The following is a 10826-nucleotide window of genomic DNA, read 5'->3' as shown; positions in this document are numbered from 1 at the left end:
ATATAAAAAAAGGAAACATGCTTATCTTGATGCCTTAACAAAACATTGAAAAGCAGCTTGAGAAAGGAAGATGAACATCAACTCAAGGATTGATGGTTTCAACCAAGGGAAGCTGGACATCACTGCTATGAGATTTATAGTCCTTGCAATTAAAAGGTGGACCCACATCTGGAATCTGGTCCTCACCAGCAGCTGGGAGACTTCTTTCTTCTTTCGGAAGCTGGATCCCACCATCTGGGGATACTCCTTTCTGGGATACATCCTGAGAAAAACTAAATCACAATAGTGTGTAGAATTGTGACATAAAAATTTGAAATAGAAACTGCTGAGAAAGCTTACGAGTACCCCTATAAATACCTGTAAGCCCCAACTATTGGCGTGAAGTTGGAGGGAAAATTTTCCCCACTGTACCCAGCGCTGTATTGCTCATACTTTACCATATTAATTAATAAATTGATTGCTGCTTGAATATTGGCCTAGTCAAGCTTCTCATTTATAACAAGGGTCTGTGAGGTAACTGCCCCCTCCCAGTAAAGCAGGGTGCTTGAGGGGATCCCCACACACCAGTCCTCCCAGTACTGAGGGTCGCTGAGGTGAACGGCATGAGGAGAACCCCGTCCTCCCAGTCACAAAGGCCTTTAAGGGTGCTGGCTCCCCAGTGCTCCCAGTAATGAGGGCCTCTGAGTAAGTGCGTCCCCATTTCTCCCAGAACATGGATCTCTGAGGGAACTGCCCCCACGTCCTCCCTGTAACGACAGCCCCTGAGGTAACTTCACTCTCCAGTCCTGTTTTTTTTTTTGTTGTTGTTGTTGGTGGTGGTGGTTTTTTGTTTGTTTGTTTGTTTTGTATAAACACGTAGAAAGGTTTTGTATTTCTGTCTGTGTGGAGGCTGGAACTCTGTTGGCCACACACACCCTGGCCAAGGATAAAGTAATGCCACTGACACTAAAAAGACAGTCTTGGCAGGGTTGATCCTGATGATTTCAGAGGATTTGGAGTCTCCCAGGAGACACCCACTGAGCAGTGCCCAAGCACAGCCCACACCACGGGCTCTCAGTGCCACCCACACCTCTGTGGTGGGAGCAGCGAAGGGTGGGCACCAGCTGTAAACTGCATTTGCTATTTTTTAGGGTTGAAATGGGTGCTTGGAGCTTGCTGAAGGAGTGGTGCCACCCCATGGGGGAGGAATTGGTTCCAGGGGACCTGCAAAGGGAAATCGTGACTGGCAGCCCAGGGGCTGATGGTGATTTTGGGGCCTGTGTCCCCTGAGGGCTTGTGCCCTGCTCACAAGGGGATGTGGGCACTGGCAGGAACTGGCTGGGAGTCCTGCCCAGTCCTGGGGTAAACTGGGTGGAAGGAATCCTGCTCCCCTCCTTTGGGGTTTACACGGCGACTGAAGAGCCCAGCCCTGCCCCATTCTCCCTCAATGACTCTGAACACTCCAGAGTGCTGCATTCCCACTTGTGCCCTTTCCTACAAAACTTCAGGAGAGGATTGGAATGACAGTGAGATGTTTTCACAGCTGTGGTGTCAGCTCTTGGGCCTCCCCAGAGCAGGATAAAGCACAGAATATGGACAAATCCAAGAAATCCACATTCCTTCTGCTTCCCAGGTATGGCCAGGAGATGGTATGTCCATAACCTCCCTGCCTGACCCTATTTCTCTCAGTGTTTCTTAAATACACAAAGAGCATTTTATCAGCAAGGAACATATTTGATTGAGAAAATTTCTGATCATCCCAGGCAGGAAATGCCATGCCTTGACAGAAAGGCTACTCCTAATCCATCTCTTCTTAAAGCAATGGATACAAATTAATGTGGATGGCAGTCAATAAAGCAGATCCTGGTACTCCTGGCTGCACACCCCTCTTTACTTGAAAATGTTTTCCTTGGATTATTGTATTCATCAATGTTATTTGAGAACTGTATCACAGTATTATTTTTAAAAAGTGAAGCTTGTCTTGGCTTAGAAAACTCTGGCATGTGGAAAAGAGATGAAATGTTCTTGGGATTGAAGGCAGTTGTTCCTGAGTCTGGCTGGCGGATCCAGCACACTCCCTCCTCTGGTGGGTTGGAGGCATTTATGTGAGACTTCCCCAGGGTGGTCCAGCAAAAATCCTGAGGATGAGCTCGATGTCCTTCCTGGAGAGAGGAGGGTGCTGCTCTGTGATGATGCTACTGATCCCAGTTTTTCCCAGCGGGGTCACAGAAAGGAGCTCCGCCTTGGTTGGCTGGGTGAAGACTGCTGAGGGATCCCAAAGCCTGTGCCAGGGGCTGTGCTTCCAAGGCTCCCAAATTAATTGTTTGTGAAGGATGCTCCTGTGCAGGGCAGGATGATGAAGCAAGGTGGGTTTTTGGCTGCTCCCACTGAAGTGCCCTCTGTCCCATTTATGATGCTGAAGACATCCTCGAGGGGGGCCTGGCGTGACACATCTCATCCCCCCAGGGCTCAGAACTGAGCTTTGCAGCGTGAGGAGGGGGCTAAGACAGAGTCTGGGGGTCACTGCCTGGCCCCATCGCTGCTCCCCACATGGTGGTGGGGGACGGGGCACCCAGGGCTTGGGACACCCCAGAGCCCATGTCTGCTCCTGCCTCCCTCCCTCCGGGGTTGGACAAGATCCCTGGGGAGTCCTGCCCCTGTGGGGACTTATAAACCCCCAAGACGTTCCTGCCCCCAGGAGAATTCTAAGCCCATTCCCCAGGGAGGAACCTTGCCCACAAGAGAGTTTCCTACTGCCACAAGGGCATTTCTGCCCCACCTCAGAGTCTTCTGTCCTCCTGGGGGAATTCCTGCCCCCCAAGAGGGTTTCTGTCCTCAAGAAGAGTTTCCCTGGGGGAATTCCTGTCGCTCCTGAAAATCTTTTAAGGCCCAAAGGGGGGGTCCCTCCCCTCTCCAGGGGGATCCTGTACCTAGGGAGGTTCCTGTCCCCGGGAGGTCCCCGGCCCCCGGTTCCGCCCTGACCCCCGACCCCCTCCCCTGGGGGCGTGGCCGCTCAGGGGCCTGCTCGGGGGCGTGTCCAGGCGGGGACCGTGACGCAGTGGGCGGGGCAGGGCGGGGCGGCAGCGGCGGCAGCGGCGGCTTCCAGCGACTTCGGCGGGCGGTGAGTGCGGGCGGGGCCGCGCTGCCCACGGGGGATGCTCAGCCCTGCGCGGGGCCGCCCGGGGGGAGCTCTGCCCCCGTGATCCCCGTGGGGCCGCCCGGGGGGTGCTCAGCCCCCCGGTGGGACCGGACCCGGAGGGCTCTGCCCGTATTGCCTCCCCCGGGGATGCTCTGCTGCCCCCCGAGAGGATGCTCGGCCCCCTCCGTGGGTATGCTCAGCACCCGGTGGCGCTGGACTCGGCGGGCTCTGCCCTTTTTGCCACCCCCCGGAGATGCTCTGCCCTCGTCCCCCCCACCCCCCTACTGGGGATGCTCCCCATTGCCCCCCGGGCGGGGCCGCAGTAGGGATGCTGAGCCCTGCCGTGCCCCGGGAGATGCTCTCCCCCCTCCCCCCCCGGAAGAGGCTGAGTCGCTCCAAGGGTGCTTCATCTCCCACCCCGTTACCCCTTGGAGGGGGTGTCTGAGTCAGGGTGTGCTGAGCTCCCTCATTTCCCTTGGGTTGAGTCTGAGCTGGGGAGTGTCATTCTTACCCCGAGCTGGGTTGGAGGGGGGACTTGCTCTGCCCCGGCTTTACCGGCAGACCGAGCATTTGAGCTAGGGTTGCTCCCCTCAGTCTGCTGGCCGCGGACCGAGAACCGGGGAGATGTGCTGCCCCATCCCCACTGGGTGTGCAGGCAGGGGGTGAAGGGTGGGCACATCCCCCGAGGCCGCATGGTATGGGGGACAGAAAGGGGGCAGTGATTCCTTAACCCGGTAGAGGGGGACTTGATTTTCAGCTGCTCTCTGCCTCTGGCAGGCCCCCATATGCTCCCAAACTGTCCCTTTGCATCCCTTTCCCGAGATTCTACCTTACACCGAGGGGAGGGCAGGAATGCGGGTGAGCCTGGTCCTACCATGGCCTTCTCCTAGTCCTCTGATTTCCCAGTGCTGTCTCCTCCTGCCTTCCTCAGTGCTGCCTCCAGTCCTGGAGCATCCACCCAGCACCGAGCTCTGTGTCAGCCCCACTGAGCATCTACCTGGCTCCGAGCTCTGGGCTGGACCAGCTCGTGGGGATGCTGCCACACACATGCTCCTGGAGCTCAGCACCAGGTAAATGCCTTCCAAGCTGGGCCAGCTCGGAACTGGGAAGATGCTCATGGATCTGGTTCAGCATAAACATTGGCCTGTGTGCTCGGGGCCGGACCAGAAGAGCATCTGGCCAGCTTGGCTAGCTCCAGCTGTGCCCACACTGGTTCCCAGCCTCTGTTAGCTCTGTTCACAGGGCTGCTGCAAGCTGCCTCCAGACAGCACTGTTTGTTCCTGAATAACCATCCTTGAAGGGCTTGTTTATCCCCTCAATTGCATCATTAGAGCAGCAATTGGCTTAGGGAGCTGGGTTTTGTTAAAGCTGTGCAAACCCTTCTGGGGAGGCCCTGGTTTTGGCCAAGTCAGGATTGGCAAAGTGTTCATTTTAGCTCATTTGCCACCATCTGCTGGATGCTGGAATGAGGTTCTCCTGGTGGGTTTAATACCACCAAGCCACTGTGTGAGCAGGAGCTGGTCCAGAGGCAAGTGTGAGCTAGAGTTTGGGACCTGGATGAATGTGCCTGTGTGGTTTGGGAGTTTCTTGGTTGTGGTGCTGCCCACACAGCAGGAGGTGGAAAAGTTTGGTGTCTTTGTGTCTCTGATGATCAGTCTGAGAGTCTCAGGTACCTGTGCTCTTTGAGACATCACACTGTGCTGCTCCCTGCAGGTGCTGGTTGGGGAACAGGACTGATCTGTAGGGACTTCCCTGGAGATTTGTCAGGGAGCCATCAGCACAGGTCCCTGCTGCCATCTCCCTGGCACCCTGTGGGGCACAGGTGCACAGGTGCCATCCCAGCTTCAGCGCTTGCTCCTCCTGCAGCTCTTTCCCAGGAGTCAGACCAGAGGCTGTCTGGGGCCAGTGTCACCAGCAGGAGGGTGGGGTGCCTCTGCACTGGCAGGTTCCTGAGACACCAGTGGTGGGACTGATGGACAAATCCAGCTTTCTGGAGTGTCCAGTTTGGAAGATGTGGGATTAAACATCTCATCCCTCTGCAGCATTGTGTCTTCGTGGTGAGTGGCTCTTGCTCTGTACTGGTCCAGCTGAGCTTGGCAGCAGCTCCAGTGCAGATGCAGAGGAACTGGACAGCTGGAGATTTGGGTTCCTGCCTGTCTCAGCTGTCTCAGAAGACACCAGGGCTAAAACCCCCACCAAAACCCTTCTCAAATGCATCTTTGGAGGGACATTTTTGCAAGTCTTGTCCTTTGGGGCAGCTCCCACTGGGGGCTGGGAATGAGGACTGGGATGAGGAGGAGGCTGAGTGAGTGTGAGTTGTGGGTCCCACTGTGCTGGGTGAGGATGTCCTGAGTCAGTGCTGGGAAGGAGCCTGACACTGTGCTGGAGCTGGAAGTTCACACTGGAACTGAGAGAGGCATTCTTGGAGCCTCAGAGGGAGCTGAACTCAAACTGGGGCCCAACTGGGAATACCTCTGGAGGGCTCCACTCTGTGCACATCGGTGACATGAGTGTCCATCCTCTGCCTGGGAAATGCCATTTCAGGGTTTTCAGTAAAGCAGAAAGATACTGTATTCTTTATCTAACCTTGAAACCTTAATTCACAATTAATTTCCTCCTAAATAATGCTTTGTTGAGCCAGAGGTTTCCCAGATGGCTCCCAAAACTGAGCTGTGAGGTCTCTGAATATTAACTAGAGGAGAAGGTTGTTGGATCCGTTGCCCAGCTGCCCTCCTAGAGAGGTGTGAATGACAGCGCCTTCCTTATGGATGGTTTCTGGGATGTTCCAAGCACCAGGTGTGGGGTGACAGACCTGACCCAGGCTGAGGGCTCTGCTGTGGGCCCTGCAGGTGGGTCCAAGCCTTGGCCAGGCTCCTGGAGGACGTGGCTGGGAGTTTTCAGTGCTTAAAGGCCTCTTCTGTGAGCAGACGAAAGGCTGGGAGGTGGACTCCCGTGTGGGTGTGCTCACACGGGCTGGCATTTGGGAGGGAGGAGGGAAAATATCACATGGAACAACTGCAGTGTTGGGGGACAGGTCTGTGCTTGGGCCCATCTGGAGCAGAAGTTGTGGGAAATTATTCCAGGCTCTTTGCTATAAAAAGTTGTACTGATATAATTGGATTTTATTTCTGTTTGTTGTGTGGTCAAGCAGGTTCAAACCCTTGTGGGGACAGGGTAAAAACCTTGAGTTCATTTGTAGGGTTCGGATGTCCTGAATCAGGCTGAGAAAGCTGGGGCAGTTCAGCCTGGAGAGCAGGAGGTTGTGTGGAGACCCCACAGTCTCTTCCAGGGTGTGAAGCGGCTACAGAGGAGCTGGAGAGGGACTCTGCATAAGGAAATGGAGTGACAGGACAAGAGGTTCACACTGAAAGAAGAGATTTAGATTAGATATTGGGAAGGAATTCCTCCCTGTGAGGGTGGGGAGGCCCTGGCACACCACCTGGTTCCCCAGAGAAGCTGTGGCTGCCCCTGAATTCCTGGAAGTGTCCATGTCCAGACTGGACAGGGCTTGGTTAGTAGGGGTTAGTAGGAGGTGTCCCTGCCCATGGCAGGCGGTTGGAATGAGCTGAGCTTTAAGGTCCCTTCCAGCCCAAGCCATGCTGTGATTCTGTGGTTTTATGAATGAAGTAGCTGCTCATCTCTCTCATTTTTGTGCAAAACTTGCTGCCCCTCAGCCCTGGGCAGCACTGGCAGCACAGTGATTCCCAATCCACAGGAGGATCTGGGAGCTGGGTGTTTGACCTTCTCCAAAAGTCGCTGGCCAGGAGGGGACTGACCCTGTTGTCCTTCCTTAGCTGAATCTTCACTCTGATGTTTTAAGGAGCTCATGGGTCGCTGTCTCCAGCTCTGTAATCCTGCAGGACTGACAAGGCTGGAATTTATCTGAAATGCAGATTTATTTTTTTTTTTCTGCTCCTGGTTTTCAGTTCCTGCCATGCTTCTCTTAGCAAGCGCGAGGAGGTACCGGCTGGGTGGCTGCCTTTAATTGCATCCAAACATTAAAAAAAGAAGAAAACAAGTGGCAGATGAGAGCTCGTTTCCCCATCCTCCTGTCCGTGTCGAGCGGTTTCCAGGAGAAGGCAGTTCCTGGGGATTTTTGCTGCATGGTGCCTGCAGCTGCTGCCGTGTCCATCCCCTCTGTCGGGGGTCCCGAGGCAGATCCGTGCCCGGGAGCGCGGGGCCGGGCCGGCTTCTCCGTGGGGCGGCGAGGCGTTGTCAGCGGGGCCGGCTGCTTTAAATAGCGGGAGCAGGGATGTGCGGCAGGGAGGGAAGAAAGAAAGGAAGGAGGCTCCTCCTGCCTGGACTCCGCATCTCGCCTTCCAGAGAGGAGCATCCCTCGCCAGGGCAGGATGACACGGCGGGGAAGGGGCCCCCTCCCGGAATTGCTGCCCATGCGGCAGGTGCGTGCATTTAAACTTCTCATTTCCACCCTTTCCTGGTGGAAATTTCTCTGCAATTCCAAATTCCCTCCTGGCCACGTCATGATGTGATGTGCTGGGACAGGGCAAACACTGCAGCTGTGGGGTGCCTGAGGGGTCCATAGCCCAGAGGAAGGAGCTGGGCTGAGCATGGGATGCCTGGAGCCTGGGAGAAGGGGACGTCTGGCCCAAGCCCAACTCTCACCTTTTCAGAGTCTCATTAGTGCAGAACATCCTCACATGGATTTTCTCCTGCCAAAGCCTGGCCTTTCTGGTTCCAGAGTTGGGAAGGTGTTTATAGCCTCGCTGTGGCATTAACACAGGTGTCATAAAGCTGATCTCAGCTGATCATGAGTTAAATAGGCTTGGTGGTGGTGCCTAGAACTGCTCCCCATGCAGACATTCCCAGTGCCAGGAGCTGCGGGCACAGAGGGGAAAGATGGGCTTGTACAAAATCCATAATCCACTTAATCTGCCCTGTAATTCAGTGTCTGGCAGCTGTAACTAAGTAGATCTGGGCTTCTGTCAAGCAGCAGCCCCTAACTGTTTTCCAGGAAGGAGTCAAAAAATGTCCAGAGGTTATTTTTGGCTGTGGCTGATTTATTCACACACTGATCAGCCAGGAGAGGAGTTATTCTGGTCCCACACTGCCCCACATAACACCAAGTTCCGTGTGTGGGTGTGGTTTCCCTGGGAGACATTGGGGGATGACACTCCTGTTTGTGGATGGAGCTGTCAGGAACCCCTTGGAGGCTCCGTGTCCTGTGAGCACACTCAGGCTCCTCAAATAAGGCCAGAGCCAGGGGACACGGGCTCTGTGCCCTCTCACCCTCTGTCCCTGGGGATGGACCTGAGCCCTGTGTCCTGGGGTGGTGGAAGCCTCTGTGCCTTACAATTCCTACTCCATCCCGAGCAGTACCCAGCTCAGTTGGGGTCTCCCTGGGTGACACCTGGATTTGAGGAGTGCAGGGAGTTGTTTCAGGGCTCTTTTGGGCATGGTGTTGTTTCGAGGCTCAGGAAGGGCCGCAGTGTCTGGGATGGTTTCTCTGCAGGATGTAGTGGCTCTGGTGCTCCTGGATTTTTCCCTCCTGTGTTTGCTTTCCCTGGCATGCTGTGAAGCTGAGCTCCTACTCTTGAGAAGGGGTGGTGGGAGTGAAGTGTGAGGGTGGCAAAGCCAAATCCTGCTTTTCTTCTGTATCTGCAGAAGAGAATGTTTCTCTGGGGCATTCTGGTGTGGCCACAGCTGGTTTCTGGCCATGGATCGGGATCTGCCAGGATGGGAATCACTGGGATGTTGTGCTGCTGGAGCCTTTGCCATCCCAGCATGCTGATGACGTGTCTCCCACCTGGCTGAGGATGGAATCACTCTTGGCTGTGTCCCTGTGCAGAGATGCTGGCAGCAGTACAGGTCCTGTCCCTCTAGGTTGCTGTGGGACTGGAGCATCAGTGAAGGCCATGTCCAGCCTGGATGCACTGCTGGATGGGCAAAGGGCACCCGATCCCCACATCTCCTGCAGCCAGGGCTATCTGCCAGCAGTTTGGGCTAAGGCAGGCTGGGGAGGGTTGAGGAGGCCATGTGGGGGTAGAGGATCAGAAAACCAAAGCCTCTGAAGGATCCACAGAGGTGTTAACCAACGGAAACTTTCAAGCTTTGCTGCTTGGAAAACCTGGTGTGCTAGAGAGTGGATGGGTGGAAATTCTGGAGATTCCCAGAATCTGTGCCTGTGGAGAGCTGCTGTCCCTGTTCTGCCCCAGCATCGCAGCACCTGGAAGCAGATGTGCCTTTACTGGGACATGGGGTGGAGTCTCAGGTCACTGCCAGGGTCCCTGGGAGAGCCTCCTCCCAGAACCCTTCCGGGAGCTTGGGCTCTCCATGCACCATGTGCTCAATAACATGACTTTACTAATTTTAACCCATCAGGTTTTAATTAGATCCAGAAGGCTCATCTCTCCTGACCTGAGCTGTCTTTCCTTTGATCCCAAATCCAGAAAAGGTTTGCTTTGCTGCTGTTATCTATCTGACATCCAGATGTGCCACCCAGAGAGCAGATTGTGTTTGATAGGGAGAGAATCTTCTCCCCAGCATCAAAACCTGGATGATAATCACTTGATTACAGCCAACACTTTGGGCTGCCATATTAAAAAAAGAGCATTTTTTCCCGCTTTTGATCATCTGCTTCTAGTTAGTTTAGTTAGGAGACTTTCACAGTGGCCATTTTTGGAGTTGGCAGCCAGAGCATCCCTGCAAGCAGAAATGGCTTTTGTTACATGTGTCCTTCGTGTTTACACATTTATAGAAAAATTTTGTCTCCTAAACTGCTGATCAGTGCCTGCCTCTCTGGGAGCACCGGTGTCGCTTTCAAATCACACGTTGTCAATAAATCTCGTTCTGATTGCCCTGCAGCAAATGGCATCAGCCTGCACGGGGAGAGCTCTCCCACACATCCTCCCGCTGCCTAAAAATACCAGTGCTTGAATTCTCCAATGGCTTGGCTATTGCACAGCCTCCATTCCTGCCTGAGATCCTGCTCATGGCTCAGTGCAGGACATGTGCTGCGCTCCCAAGTGTCACACTCTGCCCTCCAGGTGCAGCCTTTAGGTAATGCAGCAGCTGCAGCAATTTGGGGGTAAATGAACATTTATTACCTTTACTCCGTGCTGTGAGGTGTGTTCGTGATCAGGGGTGTAGAGTCCAGGAGGGAAATGATGGCACCTTCTCTGGTGGCCACTGAGGAAATCACTGGTTGAGGAAAGGATGAGTTTTGGGGACTTCATGCAGCATCAAGCAAAATACCCTCAAAACCCTCTGTTAACTCTCTGTGTGTGTCCTGGGGGTCTGCTCCATCCTCTTTGTAAATAAACAAGTTTCCTTTTCACATTTGGCTCTGAGATGTGAAATACAGAAAAGGTGGCAAAGGTTTTGCTTTGAGAGCCAAGTCTCTGTTCAGTGGGTGAATGCAGAGGTGAATGCTGGTGTTTCCAGTTCACACAGGGCACTGGGCAGATTGGTGTGCAGGCAGCAGGCTCTTTTCTCCAGCAGCTTTCAGCCTCCTGACCTTGCTGGCTTGTGATAGAGCAGGGAGAGCTCATCACTTGAACTATGAATGAAGCCAAGGGCTGATGTCACGTGCTGTGATCTTGGGGGGAACTGACAAACAGGTTTTGTGGCACTGATGGGGATTTGGGAGCAGAGCTGGGTGTGGGGGTTGTGCAAACTGAAGTTCAACACAGCTGGGAGGTACTGAGCTGTAAAACAGGAGTGATGGTCTCAAGGGATGTGTTTCTTTAGG

Source organism: Pyrgilauda ruficollis, unplaced genomic scaffold (assembly GCF_017590135.1).
Source record: "Pyrgilauda ruficollis isolate IOZ18807 unplaced genomic scaffold, ASM1759013v1 scaffold95, whole genome shotgun sequence".
Lineage (NCBI taxonomy): Eukaryota > Metazoa > Chordata > Aves > Passeriformes > Passeridae > Pyrgilauda > Pyrgilauda ruficollis.
This window is presented reverse-complemented; position numbering follows the sequence as displayed.